Source organism: Rhinolophus sinicus, linkage group LG03, assembly GCF_036562045.2.
Source record: "Rhinolophus sinicus isolate RSC01 linkage group LG03, ASM3656204v1, whole genome shotgun sequence".
Lineage (NCBI taxonomy): Eukaryota > Metazoa > Chordata > Mammalia > Chiroptera > Rhinolophidae > Rhinolophus > Rhinolophus sinicus.
This window is the reverse complement of record NC_133753.1, coordinates 196,093,599-196,101,167: the sequence shown is the minus strand read 5'-3', so window position 1 is coordinate 196,101,167 and position 7,569 is coordinate 196,093,599. Positions and strand designations below refer to the sequence as shown.

At 46.8% G+C, this 7,569-nt stretch overlaps 1 long non-coding RNA gene across 1 annotated transcript; it reads right to left on the bottom strand.

The window, feature by feature from the left end:
* Positions 1 to 1,047: 1,047 nt before the first annotated feature.
* LOC141570738 (uncharacterized) lies at positions 1,048 to 6,295 on the bottom strand. The gene is made up of 3 exons (XR_012495195.1): positions 5,662 to 6,295; positions 5,305 to 5,387; positions 1,048 to 4,182 (listed from the first exon to the last, which is right to left on the bottom strand). It is a non-coding gene; the product is annotated as an uncharacterized LOC141570738 (long non-coding RNA).
* Between the last annotated feature and the right edge of the window lie 1,274 nt (positions 6,296 to 7,569).

Genomic DNA, 7,569 nt, shown 5'->3' with positions numbered 1-7,569 from the left:
GAGTGGGCCTTGTAGTTAGGTGCTTCCTGAGTCCTGACGCAGAGGACGTATCACTCGCCTACTCAAGTCATGTCTGATCTTGGAACCTGGAGCTGGGGTGGACTGGCTCTATCCGTGGAAAGGAATGACACAAATCAGGACCCAGGTCGGGTCTGGTCTACAGTAATGGACAAGAAGTGGGCACGATGAGGTCATTTTGTAAGAGGCCCTGAAGCCCTTGAAAATGCTGGGACCATCTTAGAACTTTCTACAGATGAGAGTCTTTTATTGTTGCACAGCAAAATCTTAAATCACAAAATGCAAACTCTATTGTGATGGCAAGAATGAGTAACTGACAAATACAGGTACCTCTCAGCACCCAAATCTAACTTGTTTCAATTTTCAGAAAACGGGAAACTATGCTCCATTATTTTGCATTGGAAAAAGTATAATGAGTTTTGTTGTTCCCAACGCAACAAAATCACCTGCCCTTCAATTTCCCCAAATACCACTAAAACACATTCACACTTATAAATAAAAAATCCACTGACATTTCTGCATATTATAAAATAATTTTAAATCCATTTACATAATCATTTAATGAATTACTAGAAAGTGCGCTTGCAAAATACAATGTCAGATACAAATCAAGTCTTTGCTCGACACTGAAGAAACATAGCACTGTGCCGTGTAAATAAATCATGAAACGGGTGTAAACACCACACAGTGGACACACATGGCACTCCAAAACAGAATAAGAAAGGCAAAGCAACGTTCTCCTGTTTTGTTTTGTTTTTTCACTATCAATAGGAGTATTTTAATTGAATAAAACATATTCATATCATAGAGTAGTAAACTTGATGAAAACAGTGATTTTTTAAGATTTATTGGGGTGACAATTGTTAGTAAAATTACATAGATTTCAGGTGTACAATTCTGTATTACACCATCTATAAATCCCATTGTGTGTTCACCACCCAGAGTCAGTTCTCCTTCCAACACCATATATTTGATGCCCCTTACCCTCATCTCCCCCCTCCTCCCCCCCTTACCCTCTGGTAACCACTGGTACATGGTATATAAACCAAAAACAACAAAAGAACAAGACAAACAAATGAAAAACAAAAACTCATAGACACAGACAATAGTTTAGTGGTTACGTTCTCCTGTTGAGTAAGAAGTTTCCTGAGTGGGCTTCAGGTTGAGGAAGGAGATACAGTGGCTCTGTGGTCCCAGGTGAAGCATGAATCTGAGGGTTGTTCTACACAACCACAAATACTTGCCGACCTTGAAAGTGTAGATAGAGCCAAAGGGTGAGCGGAACTCGAAGGTGTACTTTTTGATGTGAACATACGTTCTTAGCAACGTGACGCTGTGCTGGAAAGTGCATGTTTTGAGTGTGATGCTTCTACTTAAGTAACATCCCTGGAATTCACAGTATCTATGTGAACTAGACCTTTTAATCAACGGGCTTAATATTTTCAATGATTTTTCTAGGTGGTGGGTGGTTAATTTCACTATTTAGTTAAGAGCTTATCAGTATTTTATGGGTTATTATTATTTTTTTTTCTTTCCTGGAAGCTTTTATAAGTTTCTTTGAAGACTGGATATTCTTCAGTTTCATTATGATGTAACTAGTGCAGATTTTTTTAATGTGCCCTGTTGAGCGCTGAATGTGCACTTTGGGCGTACACTCAAACACACACGAATGCACGTTTTCCTCACTTGAGAGACATTTTAAGCCTTTGTAATCTCAAGTGTTGCCTGTTCACCATCCCATCTAACTCCTACTGTAGGTCAACATTGGAAGTTCTCAGTTAACCTTTACTCTTTTCAGGATCGTTTCATATTTTCAGTCTCTTTATCTCCGTATTCAGGCCCAGCACTTCAGCTCTATCTTCTAATTCGGAATGATTTTTATTCTGCTTTTCAGTATTTATCCTGGTGAGATTTTATTTTTTTATACTTTTAATCGGCCTTACAAATCTCTTTCTGTTTGTTTTGTGTCAGTCTCTTTGTTTTATAAATCTTATTAAGGTTCGTCGGGTGTCATTTCTTCGTTTGGAAGACTGCTCCATTCCATTAGTCACATTCCCTTTGGAATGACTGCTTCCTTTGGGCAAGTTTGTGGAGCTCAGATTTTGTTGCATTGCTTTCTTCATATGCGTTCAAACTTCCATTTGAAGTTCATCTAAAGTAATTTAGTGTGTGAGTGGATGTGTGTGTGTGTGGTCTGTGTGTGTGTGTGTGTGGTTTGCATGTATGTTTGTGGTATGTGTGTATGAGTTGCATGCTGTGTGTTGTTCACATGGTATATGTGTTGTGTATATAAGGTGAATGTGGTAGATGTGGTGTGTGTGTGTGTGTGTGTGTGTGTGTGTGTGTGCTGAGTGTACTCGCCCTTCCCTGCTTACACACAGATACTGCTCTTGCCTCGGTGCCCACCACGTGTCCAGGTAAGAACTAAATCACACCAGCATCCTCTTGCACTACAGGTTCATACAGCTCGGTGAGTCTCCACTGTCCCTTCTCGCGGGGGCTCAGCCATGATCCTGAAAGAACGGTCTCCCATCTGATTCTGAGGCCACGCCCTGGTCCCTGTTCATGTCGCATGTTGGTCCCTGTCTGCCCCACGGGGATGCTTATCTCATTTGAGTGACATGTACTCTCGTCATGTACTTTGTAATCCTCCTCTGGTCTCCATGCAGGAGACAGTGCCGGGGGGAAGGCACTTGAGGAGGTGGGGTGTCTTCCGACCAGACACCTGTTTTGTGCTTGAACCAGGTGGCCCTCAACCTGTCATAGGTCGCTGTCCTGACCCCAAACAGGGGTAGCCCTCCCTGGCATCTGCCTGATGACCAATTTTAGAAATTGAACTCAACATGGACAGCCCTGAGGATTCTGCCAAGTCAGGACTTCAGTCATAATCAGAGTGTTAAGTTGGCTGTTTGCTCTGCTAAGGTGTTAATGAGAGCAAGGCTGGTCCTCTGTCACACGGAGGGAGCTTGGGCTGCAGTAAGCAGACTGGGGAGCCTATCTGATCAGTGGTGTGCCTCCCGAAAACAGAACAGCCTTCAAAACCGAGGGATGGTCTCTTCTCACCTAGACGTCTCTTTGCAGATTAAACTAAAGAAGACCATTCCAGGAGTAAAAGGAGTATTTCCTCTTTAAGTGAGCATGCTGAAAGCTTGCTGTCTCTATAAAAAGGTTGTTTACATTGCAGAATGGGTCAATGAAAATTGAAAGGACTCTGACACATGTAAGGACACAAGTATTCATTCTCCTGAGACATTAAAATGAGCATGAAATAGATGTATTTTCTACCTGGTTTACAAATACAGTATTTCCCATTGAGATTTCCCCCTGCTCATCTTTGTTACTAAAATACTAACAGGCCGGCCTTTTTCAGGATAAGTGGCATGGGTTGTATATAAACCCATGCTTTTCCTTATGTGGATGCCATCCTGTGTCATCAGGTTCGGAGGTGAAATAAGAACACATATGCTGGTTTTTGGTGACTCCCTGCTTTGCACAAGCCCATCTCCCTCTTGTTTTTAGAACTTCTGTGAATGTAGGATTTGAAATATTTCAAATGTAACATTAGGAAAGCCAGTGCTGCTGTGGCATAGAGTGTGGTGAAACCTAGACAGTCCCAGTTTACGTATGTTGCTAGTTCACCTCAGCTTTTTAGCAGAATAGTGCTAGAAATATTTGAGATGAGAACGATTATAAAGTAAATATTCATTGATTGTTTTAGATAACTCTGACAATAAGTGTTATGTAAGCAATTCCTGAAGATGACAATCTACATTGACCTAAAATAAAACAAAACTACATTTGTGACCCATTGATCCTGTTGGCAGAGGCAACATGATACCAAAAATAGTCTTACATTATGTACGGTTATGATAAATGCTTTAATCACATTTTCAAACTGCAAAAGTTCTGTGAATTGAAGAATCCATGTGTGCAAAAAAATCATAGACTTTCTCTATTTGATTTTTAAAATCTTACATTGAACTGGGAACTTTTTAAAAATCCTTTCTATGTAGCACATTGTGTTTTGTTTTGTTTGTTTTTAAAGCAATCTGGTTGAATGTTTCCCATTTGCTCCAGGAGCCTGACTTTTATGAGCTGGGTCAACAGGGTCCCTTGATGTCTGGTTTCCATTTGTCTCCATCCAATGAAGAGAATGGGGTCACACTAGAAAGAGGGAGCAGGGTAGGGTCAGCGTATTTATTCCTGACCAACCCTCCCTCACACATACACACACACACACACACAAACACACACACACAGACACATACACAGGCACACAAACACACACATACACAGAGACACCCACAGACACCCACACAGACAGACACACACACACACACACACACACACACACACACACACACGCTGTCTGACTTACCTCTGAAGGTTCCAGCTCTTGTCAGAGGTGTCTCTCGACCTGGCTCTCTCTGTCCCTGGGTCCCCAATCCTCACCCCTTCTGAACAAGGCACTAGACCGTTGGGCGTTTCCTACGTGCTACCCACACCTCTGTAAATAGCCCGCAAACCTCCCCATTGGAGGGCACACTCATTTGTACTGGCCCTGCCTGGTGTAGGACCCCTCACCTCACACAGTACTTACGGCAAACCCACAGAGGGCAGGGGGAGGTCATCTGGGCTTTGCTCTGACTAGCAAACTAGCTGAGCCCCAGAAGGTTGGGCTGGCTTACCCAAGGCCACGGCGCCAGGGCCTGGGGAGGCTGGCAGCTGACCGGCTCTCTCCCCGGAGCCGGGCTTCTCAGCACAGCTCTCTGGGCTGCAGCTCAGCTTCCACATTTAAATCAGAGCTGGAAGCTGGCTTCGTGTCTCACTCATTAAAGGAAAAAGTGATGCCAAGAGTGCTCTTACATTATGTACTGATGTTTATTCTCTTATTCTCAAGCAGCTCAAGCTCACCGATGAAAAGGCACAGCATTAATTGAAAATTCATAGACAGCACCACGGAATTGGGAGTCTGGGTTATGGTGTGTGTGATTAATTATTCAGGTCATGACCAGCACACACGTGCATGCTGGAAAGCTGGCTGTGCACGCTCCCGGTCACGTTACTGTTAGATATGCACCACTAATAATAGCCCTACTGCATGACTCTGCGGCCACTTCCCCTCAGAGCTCTGCAATCCCAGGGCAGCTCTGCAGACGCGGGGTCTGCCAGCCCAGCCCCTGGCCAGGTGACGGTGGAAAATGGGTCCAGGACCCTCTATTTGTTTGGCTCTTGTCCCATATGAGCTGCTCTGAGAAATAGGAAAGGTGTTACCTCCATACTTACAGTTTACTTTCACGAGTAGGCTCCAAGTGAAATCACTAGGACACAGGAGAGACTTGCTGAATCTGCCACATAAAACCATAGAGCTTCAACATAGCAAAGGAATCCATTAAACACTCATTAATCATCTGCCTGTCCCCAGATCCTGTCTGTGAACCTAACAGGGACTAAGACTTGTGTTCGCTCGCGTTCGGTCCAGGGAGGGAGCCGAGCATGGAAGGACTCCTGCAGGGTGGGCCTCTTGACCCCTGGCCAAAGAACTACAGACCCTAAGTGCACGTCGGCCCGATTCTAAACCGAACTTCAGGTGAGGGCATTAGTGTCACTAGACACTGACAGTGTTGGAAAAGCTTCACTTACCTGTCCGAGGAATCCCAGGGTGTCAGGTGCATCGCCTTTGCTGAGCCAGAGCCTCCCAGCTGCCTGTGTCTGCCTCTCACAGTCCTGTGCGTTCTTCCTGCCTTCACGCTTCTAACACCACGTTGCCAGAATTCTGCTAGGAATCAAGAATATAAGGGTGAACAAGACAGAAAACCATGGCACAGCACTGGGAATGTTCTAGACTAAGGGTCCTGGCGCGAATGCCCGGCGACAGGGAGGGAGTGGAGGGCGTTGCCTAAAGAGGACCTGCCCTGCTGGGGTGGTCAGTCAGGGCCTGGCTCTGCAGACCAGGCTCCGGGTGCTGTGACTTGATAAGATCTGTGCAGACTGTGGAAGAAGGTGGATGGGAGGTGCCAAGACTGATTGCTGGGAGGCCGGAAGTGCGTTCGGTGGGGACCCAGGGAAGAACAGACCACGGCTGGAGCTGCAACAGTGAAGGACGGATAAAGAAGGGTCCTGGCCAGGACTCTGGTGGCGACCAGAGCTAAGGAAAGATGTGTTTTCTCTGGTTCCGACATAGGTGTTCTCTGCTGCACCAGTCTGGTTTCTATGGCAACTGGCAGGCCTTCCCCTTTCCAGATGGTCAGTGAATGCACGGGGCAGGAGGCTGGGCTTCTCCATCAGGAGAAAGCTCCCTGAGTGGTCAGATGAACAGTCCTAGAATTAACTTCCACTTCTCCCTGAAGAATTCACAGAGAGATTCGTAAACGCGCATGAAACTAGCAGCCGGAGCCCTAGGCTCAGGTCCTGTCCCTGCCCCCCCTCACACTGGGCACGTGGCTGTCACCACCCTCACGGCTGCTGTGGAACATCTCAGTTCTCCCTGCTGTGAGCGTGGCATTAGGTCAACAGTAGGGCTACGCTGTTTCTTTAGCAGGAATGGGACCCCAGGAGGTCCCCCTCACCTATCCAAAGCTTAGCGTTCACTCATTCGTGTTTAGGTTTCTATTTCCCATCTGACAGATTCTGAGGATTGGTGAGGACACAAACTTTTATTTTCAGTCTAACCCTTATACTATAATTATGTTGCAAATAGCAGAACATTTTTTTTTTGGGGGGGATATTGGGGACAGTGTGTTTCTCCAGGGCCCATCAGCTCCAAGCCATTGTCCTCCAATCCAGCTGTGGAGGGCGCAGCTCAGCTCAGCTCAAGTCCAGTTGCCATTTTCAACCTTTAGTTGCCGGGGGCGCAGCCCACCATCCCATGCGGGAATTGAACTGGTGACCTTGTTGTTGAGACCTCGCGCTCTAACCAACTGAGCCATCTGGCCGCCCCAATAGCAGAACACTTTTGATGGTTGTTTCAACTCTTCAGGATTCCCATTCCTCAGTGGATATTGTGAGCCTGTTAGATACGCTTCTGAAAAACATAAAACGTGAGGTGTGCACGGAGACAGGCTGCATTGCAGGGAGAAAGCCTGGGGTGAGGAGCGCCAGTCAGGAGGCAGTGGTGGGGATTCAGGGACGGAGGCAGAACTGGGCAGTGGGAGTGCAGGGGGGGCTCAGGGCCTGCCAGCACAGTGGGGGTCGGGCTGGGGGAGAAGGCGGAAGTGAGGGCAACTCCTACATAAAGAGCAGGCTGGTGGGCAGTGAGGGCCAGTGGGAGGAGGTGCCACAAGCAGAGTCGGAGAGACCAGTCTTACCTGTGGTGTGTTGCGGGCTCCTCATGGTGGAGCCGTCAGGTGGTGGCTCCAAAAGCAAGGCTGGGCTGGGATATGCTGGGGAGGTACTAATCCTCTAGTTCACCTCATGGCATGGGCATCTTCCCGGAGGCAGGGCACCCTCTATGATGAGCAGAGGAAGAAGACAGCAACAGGGAGACCAGGAGAGTGTGAGATGCAGGGAGAAGCAGGTACCCTGAAACCTGCCCCCACCCTTTCTCACCCA